This window comes from Bombina bombina, chromosome 4 (assembly GCF_027579735.1).
Source record: "Bombina bombina isolate aBomBom1 chromosome 4, aBomBom1.pri, whole genome shotgun sequence".
Lineage (NCBI taxonomy): Eukaryota > Metazoa > Chordata > Amphibia > Anura > Bombinatoridae > Bombina > Bombina bombina.
This window is the reverse complement of record NC_069502.1, coordinates 1,086,870,035-1,086,889,798: the sequence shown is the minus strand read 5'-3', so window position 1 is coordinate 1,086,889,798 and position 19,764 is coordinate 1,086,870,035.

The following is a 19,764-nucleotide window of genomic DNA, read 5'->3' as shown; positions in this document are numbered from 1 at the left end:
ACCACAATTAAACCTAATACTCATATACGCTCAGTACCTAAGGCCTCCTACAACCTAAATTAATTTTTTTTTAAAAATAATTTTTATTCACTTTAAACAATATAAAACGGCAACTGGGGACTCGCAGGACCCCTGCACAGTATGACACACATCAAGTATAAAGAAATACAAATCTATAACATATAACTTGTATGCTCAAAAAACAAAGAGTGGAGTCGGTACATTTCAAAATAGCTGTTAAAGAAGTGGGAGAAGGGGGGGGGGGAGGGAAAGAAGGGTCCCGGATGAGGGGAAGAGGGGAGAGGGGGAGACATCCCAGAGATTCACCCCGAAGTGGCAGGGACAGGGTCACTTAGGCCCTAATCGGAGGTATCCATAAAGTGTCATGTATATCTTTCCAGTCAGCCCAAACCATTTCAAATAGGTCTACTTTGTCCAGGCTATAATATATGTCTTTTCCATTGTATACAGGTAGGCCATCGTGTTAAGGACATCAGACCACCGTGGGGGAGTTACTTTCTTCCAACATCTAGCAATGTTATTTTTAACCGATGACAGGAGATAAACACAGAAAATCTGCTGATGTTTAGGGAGAATATGTAAATTTAGGTGGAGTAGTGCCGTAGCGGGACTTTTAGGTATCGTGATCTTGAAAGCCACCAGAGTGCGAAAGCACGTGTTCCACAGAGGTATTAGCTTTGGGCACCCCCACCACGTGTGGAGCATATCGCCGGGGAGACAGCAGTCCTCCAACACAGTGGTGAAGTCAGGGGAAGCATCTTGGACAGCCGGGTGGGGACCAGATACCACTGAGAGATGACTTTGTAGTAAGTTTCGAACATTGTTATACAATGTAAGGATTTCTTGGTTAAGGTAATAGACCCCTGCCAAGAGGTTACGGGAATATGAGTGTGAAGGGCAGCATTCCACTTTAGTAGATGTGGTGCTAGGACAGGGGGTATGGTGCCCTCAAGCAGGTCATAGTGTCTCGAAAGAGGCTTGTGAAGTCTACGGCCTCCTTTCCACACGGACTCCCATGGGGTGAGCTGGTGAGGAGCAGTAGGGAGGAATCCCCAGCTAGAAAGGAAACTCTTAATTCTAGTGAGCTCGAAGTGAAGGAAGGACGGGATATTTTCGCAGGGTCTGTCCTGAGTCAGTGAGATATAACCATCTCTACTGGACCTTGACCAAAGGTCTGAGACTTGTTTGACACCTATTCGAGCCCACGTATTAGGGTGTGTTTCCGCGAGGCCTGTTAGAAGGCCCGAGATAGAAGTAATCGGGGAGGGATGAGGTGCGATCAGGCTACGATGCCGGATCTGATCCCAGATTGCCAGACACTCAAGTACTACAAGATTATTAATGTCTAAGGTTCTACGGCTATGGGCTGGGGTCCAGATTAAATCTTTTAGATAGATGTCAAACTGTAATGAGGCTTGTTCAATATCTCTCCACCTGTCTTGTGCTTGGAGCACCCCCCATTGAGAGATATGCGTGAGCATGGCTCCCTCATAATACTTAACTATAGATGGAGAAGCCAATCCTCCTAGCTGAATGGGAAGCTGTAGAGTTCTATGAGCTATTCTGGGAGTCCTATTCTGCCAAATAAATTTTGTGCACTCACTTTGAAATTGTAATAAGAGGTGAGTAGGTATTCTAATTGGGAGGCATCTAAAAAGATAGGTAAGCCGAGGAAGAAATGACATTTTAAGGGAAGCTATGCGGCCCATCCAAGATGTATTCTTGTGGTCCCATTCGTTTTTTAGAACACGTAAGTCTGCCAAAAGGGGGAGATAATTATCCTTAACCATTTGCTTCAAATTGTTAGAGATCTTAACTCCCAGGTGGGTTACCCATTTGTTAGACCATTTGAAGTCAAAATTCTTTTGTAACTCCATAACATAGTTTTGGGAGTAACCCCACCAGTAGATTTCTGTTTTGGGGGCGTTAAGCTTATAACAGGAAAGAGTGCCAAAGGCCTCCAGGATTTCCAGAAGTCTTGGAATTGTGCAAAGCGGGTCCGCAGAAAACACTGTAACATCATCCGCAAACAGAGCGATGTTGTGTTTGGAGCCGGATAACGTGATTCCCTCTAAGCCCGCGTCAGTAAGTATTGTTTCAGCCAGCAGCTCAATGGCCAGAGCAAACAATAGCGGGGAGAGTGGGCAACCCTGCCTCGTACCGTTAAAGATGGAGAATGGGGTCGATCGGAAACCTAAGCCCCTGACCACTGCCGTAGGTCTGGAGTATAAGGCTTGAATCGCGAGGCATATGTCCAAGGGAAACTTGAAAGCGCTGAGAGCCTCCCAAAGGTAACTCCATATTACTCTATCGAAGGCCTTCTCAGCATCTAAAGAGATGACTGAGAAGGGCTTGTTTAGTCTCGTCGATTCGCAAACAATATTATAAGACGCTTAGTGTTATCTGGGCCCTCACGGCTGGTATGAACCCTACTTGGTCTGGGTTGATTAAGCTGGGCAGAAGTTTACATTTACGGTTGGCCAGAAGTTTGGAATGTATTTTAATGTCCAAGTTGATTAGCGAGATGGGTCTGTAGTTGGGGCAAAGAGAGGGGTCTTTATTTGGCTTAGGGATCATAGTAATCTCAGCTTCCAAGAATTCTTGCTTAAAGCTTCCTTCTTGTCTAGCTGAACTAAAGAATCTAAGGAGCAGCGGCATCAGTTCTTGGCAGTAAGTTTTATAGAACTGTGCAGGGAATCCGTTGGGCCTCGGAGCCTTAAGGGGTTTGAGGCGCTTGATTACTTGCTTAAGTTCAAGCTGGGTGAATGGGTTAGTCAAGGACTCTTGCTGCTCCAACGTTAAAGTTGGGAGGTTTAATGAGTCAAGAAATTGTCTGATCTGTTGTGTAGAAGCGGGGGTTTTATTTTCGGTATTTTCGATGTTGTAAAGTTTGGAATAGTAGTCTGAGAAACAGTCTCCTATCTGCGAGGGGAGTCTGTGCGTATTGCTATTATACAAAATTTGGTGTATGCGAGACGTGTCACTCCGCTGGCGCAGTTTAAATGAAACATTTTTAGTATCCAAACACTTTGGGTTTCATCACAGTCCTTTTAAAAACTTATCTACAAAAATCACCATAGACCTTATTAGATCTATGAGTGAACATTCTGATGGTCATATATTAATTTGGTTGAAATATCATGCGATAAAAAATTAAATTTTAGCTAAATTTTATAATTTTTGTTTAAAAAAATATATTCTGATAAATAATGATCTGAGTCTGCACAAAAAAATAAGCCAAACCAACATTCAAGATATAGGGGTCGATCACAATCCTTTAAAAATAAAATCCACATAGACTTTAATGGATGGTTTTAGATGGAGGTGAACTATTACTGATGAATTCTGTCAGTGACAAGAATTGGGGAAAATAATGTGGTTTAAAGCAACTGGAAAACCACATAACAGGGCTTTCTAATAGTTTTCCAGTGTATGAGTTGTGAAAACCCAGTAAAAGGCAATGTTAGATGCTTCATATCCCTTATTATATGTTGAAATCAAAAGACTAAGACCAAAAGGCTTGTGGCAGAGTTTGGGGAGTTCAGGGATATGAGCCAGTGGTCCATGAGGAAGCGCTTAATTGGTCCAGTATAGGCATTTCTGGATGTGAGCATTTTTAGAGAAACTGTGACAATCAATGGATAATCCAACAAATTGCACTGTTGTGCAATTCTGAGCTCTCATATAACCATCTGGGGGTCAGATTACGAGTGGCGTGCTAATGTATACTGTGCGAGCATTATCGGGGTTAAAGCGCCGGTTATCTCATGTTGGAAGTAGCACTCGTATTACAAGTTGAAAGTAAACATGATCGCTTTAGTGCAATTTATTGCGTCGGGATAGCACAAACTCAGAGCTCTGGTTAACTGTTTTGCAAAACAAGTGTCACAAAACATATCATAAATATTATTATTAATATTATTATTATTATTATTATTATTATCAGGTATTTGTAGAGCGCCAACAGATTCCGCAGCGCTATAAACATAAGCGGTATACAAGGTAACATTCATAGGGGGACAAATGGATAGAGGTCCCTGCCGAGAGTTGCACTGTTGTAATCAGCTCTTATGCAGGTGATCTACAAACAGCTGGGCTCATAGGCTTACATGCTAAGGGGTTCAAGGGGATAGCAATGGCGTTATGAAAGGTTAGTGTAGGTTGTATGCATCCCTGAATAGTACAGTCTTTAGGGAGAGCTTGAGGCTTTCAAAACTAGGGGAGAGTATCGTTAAAAGTACAGTTACTCTCATATTAACACTATCTAATAACAATTATTAAGAAAAATTATAGCTCAGGTGTTAGAAAAAAAAGGCAGGCAAAGGGCTTTAATATTGAGATACTTACATATCATGTCTAAATAAGGATATGTATGTATATATAAATATATATATATGTTTATATGTGTGTACATATGTATCTATGTATTTGTATGTGTGCATATGTATTTTTTAGACATATAAACACATACATACATATGTATACATATATAAGAATTTATATGAGTGCATTGGAGCATTGGAGGCTGAGCCCTTTGCAGTCAAGTAAATAAAAACATTTTAAACATATTTATGCAATATTTCTATTTAATAAAGTGTTATATTGTGTATTTACTGTAAACGTTTGATAGGTTCTAAGTATTTTTAAAAAGATATTCATATATATATTTATATATATATATATATATATACATATATATATATATATATATATATATATATATATATATATATATATATATATATATATATATATACCTATATATAATCATCTATATATAGGGTATAGATATATATTGTACCAAAATACCATCAGATATATGTAAAAATATGTATTTATGAATAAATAGAACATATTCTGCTTTGTGAATAACATTCAAATGTGAAATATTCATAATTTTATGTTGGGTTAGTGCACTTGAGAATATGATATCGGGTTTGTGCGCGAGTAGGGTGTTTGCTTTTTTTCCACTTTTCTTGCTCTATTGACTTCTATGGGGGAATACGTTAACGCGGTCGCGATATTCTAACTTCGGCTTTTTGCGCTCATTGGGTTAGCGTGCAGATAAAAACTTTTTACTTTCAGCTTGTAATACGAGGACTATCTGACACACACAAAAAGCTAACTTCTAGATAAATACTGTTCTACTCGTAATCTGGCCCTAGGTGTATAATATAAACTTGAGTAAATTGCAAAAACCTGCATAGTTCAGACTCATATCTTATACAACTAGGTGGGTGTTGAGTGTCCAGATAGAAAAAATATTGGTTAAACGGACCCTGGAAAGCCTTGTGCAGATTTAACTTTCTTTTTTATAGGGTAAGAATGTCTATCCTTAGAGAGATCTAGACAAGCCCCTCCAGATATATATCCAGAGGACAGATATATACAATATATATATATATACTCCCCCAACCCTTTTAGCTCTCATATTTTTAAGTGGTTCAGGTATATAGATGATATTGTTATCACCTGGGAAGGGCCTGAAGAAGAGATCAGCAATTTTGTACAATATGTGCAAAATTATTTATTGAACCTTCATTTTACAAAACAACACAACAAGGAAAGAATCACCTTTTTTGGATCTAGAACTGAGCCATAGGAATGAGGCAATTGTTACAAAACTGTACAGGAAAGATACTGACACTAATGGCTACCTTCATACCTGCAGTAGTCACCACAAGTGGATTCACAAAATTCCTTTTGATCAGTTCCAATCTATCAATGCTCATACAAATGTCCCTTTAGGGGCAATAGGTAGTTTATGATTTTTTAGTTAGGTCTTTTTTTATTTTTGGGGGTTGGGTGGGTGGGGGTTGTATTGTTAGGGGGACGTTGTCATTTTTTGGGCAAAAGAGTTGATCACTTTTGAGCGATGCCCTACAAAAGGCCCTTTTAAGGGCTATTGGTAGTTTAGGGTTAGATTAGGGGGTTGTTTTTGTTTTTATAGGGGTAATTTTTTTATTTTGGATAATTTAGTTTATTATTTTTTGTAATCTTAGATTTTTTTTATTTTTCATAATTTTAGACTTTTGTTATTTTTTGTGATGTTAGGGTTTTGTTTGTTTTTTAGTAGTTAGTTTTTTTTAATTTTGTAATGTAGGTTTTTTATTTTTGGTATATTTTATTTTTTTAAATAGTAATGTTAGGTTTATTTATAGTTTAAGCTTAGGTTTATTTTTATTTTACAGGTAAGTTTTTATTTATTTTCAGGTAGTTAAACTGTAAGTTTAATTTAAAGTTAGGGGGTGTTAGGTTTAGGGGTTAATAGTTTAATTTAGGTAGTCGCATTGTGGGTGTTTGGCGGTTTAGGGGTTAACAGGTTTTGTTTAGTATTTGTGAGGTGGGTGTTTGGCGGTTTAGGGGTTAATAAGTTTAGTTTATTATTTGCGATGTGGGGGGGGGTGGCGGATTAGGGGTCAATAGTTGTATTTAGGTGTTAGCTATGTGGGGGGGTTGGCCGTTTAGTGGTTAATATGTTTATTTAGGTGTTAGCGATGCGGGTGGGCGGTGAATTAGGCGTTAATAGGTTTATTGTAGTGTTGGCAATGTCTGGGTGCAGCGTTTTAGGGGTTAATATCTTTATTAAGTGTTGGGGATGTCGGGGGTCTGTGGATTAAGGGCATTTAGACTAGGGGTTTATGTAAGGGTGTTAGATTTATACATAACTTTCTTATCTCCATAGACATCAATGGGGAATGCGTTATAGCAATCCCCATTCCGCAATCACAGGTGTTTTTTCTAACACTTTTTCTCCATTGATGTCTATGGGGGAAAACGTGCATTAGCACATCAAGTCATGACTTGGCTTTTGTGTGTTATGGAGCTTAACACACCATACCGCACAACACAAGAAGTTTTTTTTGCAACTTGTAATGACAGCACTATGGAAAGTGTGGTATCACTAAATTTTTTGCGTTATTTACGCAACCAGTTTAGTGCACAAGAGAGGAAAAACATTGTCTTTAGGAAGACTAATGATTTTATGTTGGCACCTAGCAAATTATGGAAGGAAAAGGGGTTTAATATAGTGTTGCAGGTTTCTATAGATGTAGAAGATGAAATTCTAATGGTTGTGCACATACTAATCCAAATAATAAGGTGTTTGAATAATCTAAGACTGGTAAAGTTCATGATATTAAAGGGTTACCAACTGCAGATTGAGTTATGTTGTCTATCAGTTATAATGTTCATGTAAGAAAAAATACATTGGGAGAACAAAAAGGAATCTGAAAACTAGATTTAGCGAGCATCTGAGAAATAGTGAAAAGGGTTACAATAAAATATAATTGAGTATCTGCACATTTTGCAGCTATTCATTACAACGACAGTAGCAGTTTAAGAGTGAATGTGGTCAACTTCATACTAAGAGATGGAAGAGTTGGGAACAGATTGCTTATACTTAGATGGTGTGAGATCTATTGGATCTATAGTTTGGGTACCTTGGAGCCAATGGGTATGAATAGAGAGATAGATCTGGCTGTCTTTATTGAGGAATAATAGTTGGTGCTCCATATAGTTTTTCAGACAATTGGCTAGATTACGAGTTGTGCGTTAGGGTAAAAAAGCAGCGTTAAGAGGTCCTAACTCTGCTTTTTTACGCCCGCTGGTATTACGAGTCTTGAAGGTTTAGGTATACCGCACACTTCTTTGGCCTTACCGCAAAACAACTTATGTAAACTTTGTAAAGTCTTTTTTCTATGGGGCTTCCATAGCACCGGTATTACAAGTCTGTTCTGGGAGGCCAAAAAGTGAGCTGTACAGCCTACCCCGTCAAGAGTCCTAACGCATTTAAAAGTCAGTAGTGAAGAGTTTTATGGTACAACGCCGTAGCATAAAACTCATAACTAAAGTGCTAAAAAGTACACTAAAACCCATAAACTACCTACTAACCCCTAAACCGAGGACCTCCTGCATCGCAAACACTATAATAAAAATTTTAACCCCTAATCTGCCACTCCAGACACCGCCGCCACCTACATTATATTTATGAACCCCTAATATGCTGCCCCCAACATCGCTGACACCTACATTATATCTATTAACCCCTAATCTGCCTTCCCCAATGTCGCTGACACCTACATTATATTATTAACCCCTAATCTGCCGCTCCGGACACTGCCGCCACTATATTAAAGTTATTAACCTCTAAACCTAAGTCTAACCCTAAACCTAACACCCCCTAACTTAAATATAATTTAAATAAATCTAAAAATATTCCTATCATTAACTAAATTATTCCTATTTAAAACTAAATACTTACCTATAAAATAAACCTTAAGCTAGCTACAATATAACTAATAGTTACATTGTAGCTAGCTTAGGGTTTATTTTTATTTTACAGGCAAGTTTGTATTTATTTTAACTAGGTAGAATAGTTATTAAATAGTTATTAACTATTTAATAACTACCTAGCTAAAATAAAGACAAATTGACCTGTAAAATAAAACCTAGCCTAAGGTACAATAACACCTAACACTACACTATAATTAAATAAATTAACTAAATTAAATACACTTAAATAAATTGCATACAATTTGCTAAATTAAATAAAACAAACACTAAATTACAGAAAATAATAAACAAATTACAGATATTTAAACTAATTACACCTAATCTAATAGCCCTATTAAAATAAAAAAGCCCCCCCAAAATAAAAAAACCATAGCCTAAACTAAACTACCAATAGCCCTTAAAAGGGCCTTTTGTGGGACATTGCCCCAAAGTAATCAGCTCTTTTAGCTGTAAAAAAAAATACAAACAACCAACCAAAAGTAAAACCCAGCACCCACACAACCAACCCCCCAAATAAAATACTATCTAAAAAAACCTAATTTCCCCATTGCCCTGAAAAGGGCATTTGGATGGGCATTGCCCTTAAAAGGGCAGTTAGCTCAAAGTCCTTAACCTAAAAATAAAACCCACCCAATACACCCTTAAAAAAACCTAACACTAACCCCCTGAAGATTGACTTACCGGGAGAAGTCTTCATCCAAGCCGGGCCAAAGTCCTCAACGAAGCCGGGAAAAGTCTTCATCCAAGCCGGGCGAAGTGGTCCTCCAGACGGGCAGAAGTCTTCATCCAGACGGCATCTTCTATCTTCATCCATCCGGTGCAGAGCGGGTCCATCTTCAAGACATCCGACGCGGAGCATCCTCTTCTGCCGACGGACTAACGACGAATGAAGGTACCTTTAAGTGACGTCATCCAAGATGGCGTCCCTTAGAGTCCAATTGGCTGATAGAATTCTATCAGCCAATCGGAATTAAGGTAGAAAAAATCCTATTGGCTGATGCAATTAGTTAGTGTTGGTGATGTTTTTCATGCTACATTTAGATCCCCTGTGTGCTCTTTATTTTTCTATGTTTATAATGATGTTTTTAGTTTTGTTTGTGCTGTGCTTCATTATTTGTGGCTTTGTGTTAAGGGTCATTCTTATCATGTTTCCATGCATTTTTTAACATTTGATTGGTTAGAGACATCTCTCAGTTAGGGGCCAATTATCTAAAGGCATCTGGGCTGGAGAGATTCTTTAAGAATGTGTGCTAGTCCTTCTATTTACCTGGTGGAATGATCTAAAGCCACTTTTTACCCTTAAAACATGGTGTCTCGTAAAGGGGCGTATACAGCATTTTCATTTGGGGAGGAGAGGCATACATAAAAGTGAATAATAAAATACGTATTTTAAAAATCTTACAAAACTAATAACTGAACCATTTACACAAAGATGCGCAGGAAAAAATGTATTGTTAAGGTGTATCAAAAATTGTAGCAAAATTCTTTATCAAAAATTGTACGTAATCAAAACCTAAAATTTGTAGGTAGCTTACACAAGAATAGATCATATTAAATACGCAAAACATAAATTCTAATTTAAGTACACTGGTTGTGCAAAAAACACTTTTAAGTGCATTGCTTAATTATCGTTTTTTTCATAAAATGTGCTGAACATGGGCATTCCATGGATATATGAAATTGTCTCTCCAATCCCAGAGTAATTCTGTTAAGATTTTCGCACTACAGATCTCACACTTTTTTTTTGCAAACTGAAAGGTGGTGAGGTTTTCTCAAAACACTCAAAATACTACTTATAGCGTTAATAGAAAAAACGCATACAAAAATATAGATGATTGTAAGATGCTATACGCAGAAAGCAGCACATGTGATTCATATTAGACATGTGCAATTCGTTTCTGCCGACATTTGTTTTCGGACGAATATTGGCCGATTTGGAGATTTGAATGCATCTAAATTTCCTAATCGGAACCATAACTAAAATCCCGAAAAATTCAGAAAATGAATAAATCAGTTTCCAAATTTTCGGATCCATTATTTATATTCAAAATTTTGGATCTTTATTTATATTCAAAATTTCCCCGACATTGCCGACATCACATTCAGTTCCCTGACATCGCCAACACTAACTAAAGAACTAAATAAAGCTATTAACCCCTAAACCGCCATTCCCCGACATCGCTGACACTAACTAAACCTATTAACCCCTAAACCGCAGTTCCCCGACATCGCCGACACTAACTAAACCTATTAACCCCTAAACCGCCGTTCCCAAACATCACCAACACTAACTAAACCTATTAACCCCTAAACCGCAGTTCCCCGATACTAACTGAAACACTAAATAAACCTATTAACCGCTAAACCACCATTCCCAAACATCACCAACACTAACTAAACCTATTAACCCCTAAACTGCTGGGCCCCACATCGCAACAACCTAAATTAAACTATTAACCCCTAAACCTAACACCCCCTAACTTTAACTTAATTAAAATATACTTAAATAAAAGTTACAATTATTAACTAACTACCTATTTAAAAATAAATACAAACTGGGGGGCGGAGCCTGGCCGTGCAGGAACATGGCCGCATAGCGTGTGAGCTCCGGGGCTACTCTTCCTCATCGGCCGGTATAAGAAGCCCTACCTGAGTTAAAAAGTGGCGATACTATGCCTTAGAAGCCCTAACTCACTAAGAAGTTTCCAAAATTGCGAGCATTTTAGCTGAATCTGAGACCGCGATCCGGATCGCGGAGCCATAAGATCCCGCGACGCGGCACAAATCAACCCACTTGCAGCATGCAGAATCAGCCGCATATATATTGAGCTCTATCAGCGGGTAGCTATACTCACCATCACGGCAACACCGAGTGGTAGTGTGCAGGAAGGAGGATTCCCCATGCGGTGAAGTCCCGGTCGCCATTTTGACCCGCCTATACCCTGTCTGCGGCCTAAGACACGAGACACTAACTCATCCTGTAAAGGCTGTAAGCTGGAGCCGTACGCACAACCACAACAAGAAACGCCCTACTTGTGTCTACTTAACAGAGAGATGAGCGGTGAGATGTGTCATATAGACAGATAATAACTTGTGCGGGTTTCTCAGAGAGGGACAAAAAGAAAGAAAGGGGTATGTGAATCATTTGCAGCTTATACGACCAGCCCACTAAAATGAATGTGAATCTTCAATCTTATACCCCATAATATCTCATAGAGGGAATACACTAACATATAGATATATATTACGGCCTGCAAGAAATATCAGAGCAACCATAGTATTACCAGATCAAGTAATCCCTACAACAGGGGTGATATAAACCTGGAGTCAGTTAAGATATATACTAACACAGACTGAGACTCTCAATCATACTGCTTATTTCAACCCAGCTTTAATACTGCTCATCTATATAACATCATGGCGTCTAGAAGGCCTGCAAAGCCTGACAAGATTGGGAAAACTTCAGCCCAGGCTACATCTATGTCTGCTTATTTTTCTCCATCAGACCAATCTAAAACAGATGCATCCTCATTATTAAAAGACATTTCACAGCCTGCTTCTCCCCCTCCACCGGATCAAATAGCAGGTCTCTCTGTTACACAACAACAACTTACAATATTACAAGCTACTATTGATAAACTACCCTCCAAGTCCGATATAGCGGACCTCAAATCCTTCATACAATCAGAAATATCCACTGTTAAAAGAGAAATTGGTACTCTGGGCGCAAGATTAGATGACCTAGAGGGGACCCAAGAAGTTATCAATACCATGCTGGGCACAACAGAAACTGGCCTGTCGCAGCAGGCCTCCATGATCCATACACTACAAGAGAAAGTGGAGGACCTGGAGAATAGGAGTAGGAGGAACAACCTAAGGATTCGTGGAATCCCTGAAGACATACCTACCGAAGACCTCCACTCCTATTTAACAAGGTTTTTCAATCATCTCACAAAATCTACCTCCTTCACTGACACAGCTATTGAAAGAGCCCATAGGGCACTAAGAGCTCGCCCTAACCCCTCTGCCCCACCGAGAGATGTTGTCATCAGACTACTCCATTTCAAGGACAAAGAAACTATTTGGGCTGCGGCAAGAAACACCCATCCCATAACGTTTCAAGACAAAGAAATTCAAATATACCAAGATTTATGTCCAACAACCATTGAAAAGCGAAAAGCCTTGAAATTCCTAACCACAGCCCTCCAAGAACACCATATCAAATATCGATGGGGATTCCCTTTTCGCCTTCTGATTCCACACGCTGGCAAAATGTTAGTGTACAGAGAGTCTTCGGACTTGGACACTCTCTCACAAGCTTTAGGCATTAAACTTGTCGACCCATCCTCACACTCAGACACAGAGGACCCCCCTCCGGATCGTTTCAAGGGTAAAAACTCCATAGGAATGCCTTCTAACTGGTCCACTGTGTCTAAAAAAGCCAAAAACAGGCCTTCTCCTAATCATCAGAACATCCCTCCTTGAGACTCTACACATATTCCATATGCATCATCAGCTCTTCTTCAGATAAGTACTGTCTTATACTATGGTTTTATTTTCCTCATCTCTACAAAATGCCTGAATAGTGATACTTATCTGCTCCTTCGAGTTAATCCCCCTCTCAGAGAGAAGTCTATTAACATGTGAATAGACTATAAATGTTCCCTGTTTATTTTGTTTTTCTACAGATAGTTATATATAGTATATACTGTTATGCTGTGAGGTGTACTGACTTCCCTCTCAGAAAAGAAGACTACTAACTTGTGATTAGATTATAAATATTCCTTGTTTACTTTGTTTTTATACGGATAATTATATTATAATAGTATACATTGTTTTGTTGAGGAGGGTATAATCTTCTCCCATTAATCAGAAAATGTTAATGCAAAGCTTTCAATGCCCCTATCCAGGCGAGACCTCACAAATAGGTGGTAACATTACTTGATAGGTGAAATGAAACATGTCCTACTAGTTTTATCCTACCTCCTTTTCCTTATTTCAAGTAGGACATTTACCACCCTAAAAACTAAACAACACCTCAGGGTAACATATATATGGCCCAAGGTCTTTTCTGGGACCTGGCTGATGAGGAAGAGTGGCCATTCATCTTCTCATCTTTCTTAAAGGGAAGATGCTGTTATTATTGTTTTTATTGTTTTTATTGTTCAGTTCTTCTGTTCACTTTCAAGTGTTATTGTTATTCTACTTAGTAATGTGTTATAACTCCACATGCTATTTAATGTTTTGGTTTAAGTTGTTATGTTCTAAGATTGTTCTGGACTGGGCACCCACACACCACATTTATCAAGACCTTTTCCCACAACCACTTCTCACTACGTCTCTCAGATTACTTCCTATTCCACTAACCCACTTCTCTCATGGCTCTACAGACACGTAAAGTAATCGACACTAGATCTATAAACTTTATCTCTATCAACTCAAAGGGTCTTAACTCCCCCAGAAAAAGGACAACAGCACTCACAGATTTTAAACACAAGAAGGGAGACATCATACTGCTCCAAGAGACCCATTTTTTAAAGGGGAAAGAACCCAAAACATTTCATTTTAAATTTGGTAAAAGCTACTTCGCCTCTCACCCCCAGAAAAAAATCCAAGGAGTGGGGATCCTAATAAAAGCAGGGATACCATTCCAAGAGATATCAGTACATAGGGACAGGGAGGGAAGATATATCCTAGTCACTGGACTGCTTTACGGCCTTCCCATTACAATAGTGTCACTATACGCTCCGCACACAAAGCAGCAATCATTCCTCAAAAAAGTATCAAACATCATAACAGAACATCAAAAAGGCATGCTGTTGATAGGAGGAGACTTCAACCTGACCCTCAATCCACTCTTAGATAGCTCCTCACATACCTCCTCTAACGCTAAATCAAGCATAAAGAAGTCCAATAATATTCTAAAACAACTTTGCTGTGTAGACGTGTGGAGAACCCTACACCCAGATTCTGTAGACTACACGTTCTATTCCTTCCCTCACAAGACATATAAGAGAATTGATTATATATTCACTGACATCACCAGTATGAGCTTGGCCAGATCAGCACAGATCTCCCCAATAACGTGGTCAGATCATGCGGGAGTACAATGTGCTTTCAACTGGCCTTCCAAACCCCTGAAACAATATATTTGGAAATTAGACAATAGCCTGTTATCTGACCCTTCCATTACCACAAAACTTCAAACTCGTATAGATGAATTCTTCCTTCATAACAAACATACAGACACCTCCCCACAGAACAACTGGGAAGCACATAAATGCACTATAAGAGGAGAGCTCATAGCTCATAAAGCCCATCTTAATAAGCAAAAAAGGGAAGCAATTACCACCCTCATTAAAGAAATAACACAACTTGAAGAAATCCATAAAAAAAAACACTAAAGATGACACCACACTACAAACTCTTCAAGCTAAACGTTTTAATCTAGCCTCTATCCTTAATAAAGAACAGACTAGATATGCCTTCCTGTCTAGACAGCACTCCTACATGGACCAAAACAAACCAGGGCGCTCTATGGCTAGATATATAAAAAAGAAAAAATCCACCTCCAATTACATCCTCCACATAAAAGACGACAAAGATAAGTCTCATAGATCAACACAGGCCATAGCGGAGTCATTTAGGAACTATTATCAAAAATTGTATAACTTACCTAAACTACTCCCCAGTCCGACTTCAGACGTCACCTCCCGCCATACAATGATAACGGAATATCTCGCCAATTTGAGTCTTCCCAAACTGACCCAAGTGCAAAAAGAAGCATTAGATCAACCCTTCTCACTAAAAGAACTACAATTTGTGATTAAAAATCTCCCTAACAACAAATCGCCTGGCCCAGACGGCTTCACATACAAATACTACTCTGTATTCGCAGAACAGCTAGCATTACACCTCTTGCATTATTTTAATTCGATAGATCTTGCTCACCCCTTCCCGGACTCAGCACTAGAAGCCCACATTACCACTTTACTGAAACCGAATAAATCCCCTGACTTAACTGCTAGTTACTGGCCAATTTCTCTTCTAAACTCTGACACCAAGATATATTCTAAACTATTGGCAAACAGACTTAATGGCTTACTACCAGACCTTATACATCCCGATCAAGTGGGGTTTGTGATAGGGAGAGAAGCAAAAGATAACACAGTAAGGGCTCTTAATACAATCTTTTTTGCACAAAATCAGAAACTCCCACTAATCATGCTCTCGGTCGATGCCGAAAAGGCCTTCGACTGGATAGCATGGGACTTCCTACAGCTGACCCTACAAGCATTTGGATTTGGGGAAGGCATAATGCAAAAGATATTTTCTTTATACACTCACCCAAGTGCAAAAATACTAATAAATGGCACCCTGTCCGACTCATTCAAGATATCTAATGGAACGAGGCAGGGGTGCCCATTATCCCCTTTATTATTCGCCTGCGTAATAGAGACTTTAGCGGTTAGAATTAGATCCCACCCTGGGATTGAGGGAGTCACCATAGGTGATCAAAAATATGTTATCTCTCTGTTTGCAGATGACATCCTATTTACGCTAACAAACCCAGAAACTTCCCTATCCTTGTTAATACAATAATTTGACAACTTTCACACCCAATCGAACTTCCTAATCAACATCCCCAAATCAGAAATTCTTAATATAACACTAGATTCTCAAAAAAAGAAGATAGCTGAGACCCTTACCCCATTCAAATGGAATACTCGTTCCCTTAGATATTTAGGAATCGCTCTAGCCACTTCTATAGAGACAATATACGATCTCAACTATGTAAAAATAAAAAAAGAGATTATAAGAGACCTATCGAGTTGGAGATCCAAAAACCTATCTTGGTTAGGGCGTATTAACCTGATAAAAATGAATATATTTCCTAGAATCTTATACATTCTCCAAACGTTACCAATTCCTCTGCCAGAAAAATATCTAAATTTACTTCAACGAGCGCTCAGCGACTTCACTTGGCACAAGAAACACCCTAGAATTAACAAACAACTTATGTTCTTACCCAAAACACAAGGAGGACTAGGTATACCTAACCTAACATATTACAGATACGCAATATTCTTACAAAGAATAGTTGACTGGAATATACATAGAACATTTAAACGGTGGGTTGACATGGAACATGGAATAACTTACACAACAAATCTTAGTAGATACTGCTGGACATTTCCATCATTTAAACTTAAACTACCACATACTACTCCAATTATATCAGAAACATACACGATGTGGAGCAAAATAATGATATATTTCCCAAATCTCACTTCTAGACCCTCCCCGCTTACATCCTTAGTGGAAAATGGTGAATTCGACCTAGGCCCAAACATAGAGAGACACTGTTACCCTTCTCACATTAAAGACTTCCCAATACACTGGCTCATACAAAATGAACAGATTAAATCACAAATCAACTTAATTGAGCAAGGTTTTTCCTGCCTTACTAACTGGTTCACATATAGGCGCATCCACAGCTTTATCACACTCCACCAACAATCCCCAAACATGACCAGACCGTTGACTAATTACGAACAATTATGTGTCCGACGCCCACCGACTTGCCACACACTTTCGACGATATATAAGATACTGATCACCCCATTCCCAGGACAACCCTTACCATACCTAGATAGCTGGGAAAAAGACATAGGAATAACAATCCCACTACATGTGGGCAGGAAGATAGTCCAATCCACTCTAAAAACCTCAATCTCCACAGCAGCATTAGAAATTAATCTGAAAATTCTCCATAGGTGGTATTATACACCCCAAAAAATCCACAGATTATATCATAGATCTAATAATAAGTGCTGGCGATGTGGCCATGTAAACAGTGGCATGACCCACATGTGGTGGTGGTGGTGCACGGTTATCCAAAATCTATGGAGGACTGTGATTACTGAAATAGAGGACATTTTAGAAACCCAATTTCCCTTGGACTCTTTGCTGTGGCTACTAAACAAACCTCCTAAGATAAAACATAAACCTTCTCTTAAATTATTCTATATTATGGTTAATAGTGTGAAATTTTTAATAGCCAAAAATTGGAAAGCTAAGGACCCCCCCACAAAAGCAATGTGGTTACAAAGAGTATCTGAGTCTATCCTACTCGAGGAACTATACTATATGAAACATGATAGAATGGACATGTACTCAGACATCCTAACAACTTGGGAATCCTATATTAAAGATATATAATCTAACCTCACACCCATACTCGAAAACACTAGGTATAGTATCAACATACAGAGTAACCATATAATCCCTTCAATGTCTAGTAATTCAACGTATGTAAGCAGTAGAGATCCCCTATATATCTCTTAAAACTACATATGAATATTTAGATAAAGTGGTTTTTACTCAGACGTGGGTTGCACCAGTCCAAAGTTAAAAATGTTTTGTTGAAACTAATTAGCCAAAAAGCCTTTTTACATATTGTCAAGCTATTCATGTATAAATATATGGAGCTGTGTCTCCAAAATTGTAAACCCCATCTTATATAATACATAATAAAGCTAATTTCAACAAAAAAATAAATAAATAAATAAATAAATACAAACTTACCTGTGAAATAAAAATAAAACCCAAGCTAGCTACAATATAACTATTTACTAACTACCTAGTTAAAATAAATACAAACTTACCTGTGAAATAAAAATAAAACCTAAGCTTAAACTAATAAAACCTAAGATTACTAAAAATAAAAAAACCTAACATTATTAAAAATAAAAAACTAAGGCCTAGATTTAGAGTTGGGCGGTAGCCGTGAAAACCAGCGTTAGAGGCTCCTAACGCTGGTTTTTACCGCCCTCTGGTATTTGGAGTCAGTCAGGAAAGGGTCTAACGCTCACTTTGCAGCCGCGACTTTTCCATACCGCAGATCCCCCTACGCCATTTGCGTATCCTATCTTTTCAATGGGATCTTTCTAACGCCGGTATTTAGTGTCTTGGCTGAAGTGAGCGTTAGAAATCTAACGACAAAACTCCAGCCGCAGAAAAAAGTCAGTAGTTAAGAGCTTTCTGGGCTAACGCCGGTTTATAAAGCTCTTAACTACTGTGCTCTAAAGTACACTAACAACCATAAACTACCTATGTACCCCTAAACCGAGGCCCCCACACACCGCCGCCACTCTATTAAATTTTTTTAACCCCTAATCTGCCGTCCGCACACCGCCGCCACCTACATTATCCCTATGTACCCCTAATCTGCTGCCCCTAACACCGCCGACCCCTACATAATATTTATTAACCCCTAATCTGCCGCCCCCATCGTCGCCGCCACCTACCTACACTTATTAACACCTAATCTGCCGACCGAACCGCACCGCTACTATAATAAATGTATTAACCCCTAATCCGCCTCACTCCCGCCTCAATAACCCTATAATAAATAGTATTAACCCCTAATCTGCCCTCCCTAACATCGCCGACACCTAACTTCAAACATTAACCCCTAATCTGTCGACCGGAGCTCACCGCTATTCTAATAAATTTTTTAACCCCTAAAGCTAAGTCTAACCCTAACACTAACACCCCCCTAAGTTAAATATAATTTTTATCTAACGAAATAAATTAACTCTTATTAAATAAATTAATCCTATTTAAAACTAAATACTTACCTGTAAAATAAACCCTAATATAGCTACAATATAAATTATAATCATATTGTAGCTATTTTAGGATTAATATTTATTTTACAGGCAACTTTGTATTTATTTTAACCAGGTACAATAGCTATTAAATAGTTAATAACTATTTAATAGCTACCTAGTTAAAATAATTACAAAATTACCTGGAAAATAAATCCTAACCTAAGTTACAATTAAACCTAACACTACACTATCAATAAATAAATTAAATAAAATACCTACAATTATCTACAATTAATGTCTATAAGATAGGGGGCACCCTAAAAAATTAGCACTCAATAGGCTATATGGTGTATATGATAGTGAATATAGTACACAAAGGAAGACAATGTGAAAAATACTATTAGTCAAATAACAATTCAACAAAATATAATAAAAAGTCTTTAGATTTGTGAAATGAGATAATTTTGAGGCAGCAATCTGTAGCGGACCCGGCCTGGATCCAAGAGGATAATCTATAAACAAAAGAAAAGACAGATGCGCCACATGGCCCAATATTGTTTGATCCACAAAGTTAAACTATCAGATTGTATTGCATTAGACTCACAATCTTGGAAGCACTCCAATTAGTGCAATGGGAACAGTCTGGGATCTATAACAGTCACCCAGCAGACCGACCTCTTAGGGTGAAGATGGATAATCTATAGTAAAACACAAGAGGACACAATGGTGCCTATATGGCCTAGTACAGTCTTATACCAGGAACAGTAGTATGTATGGTAAGATATATACTCACAAAAAGTAAAGCATCTCCATTGATGCTAGTCAGACAGGA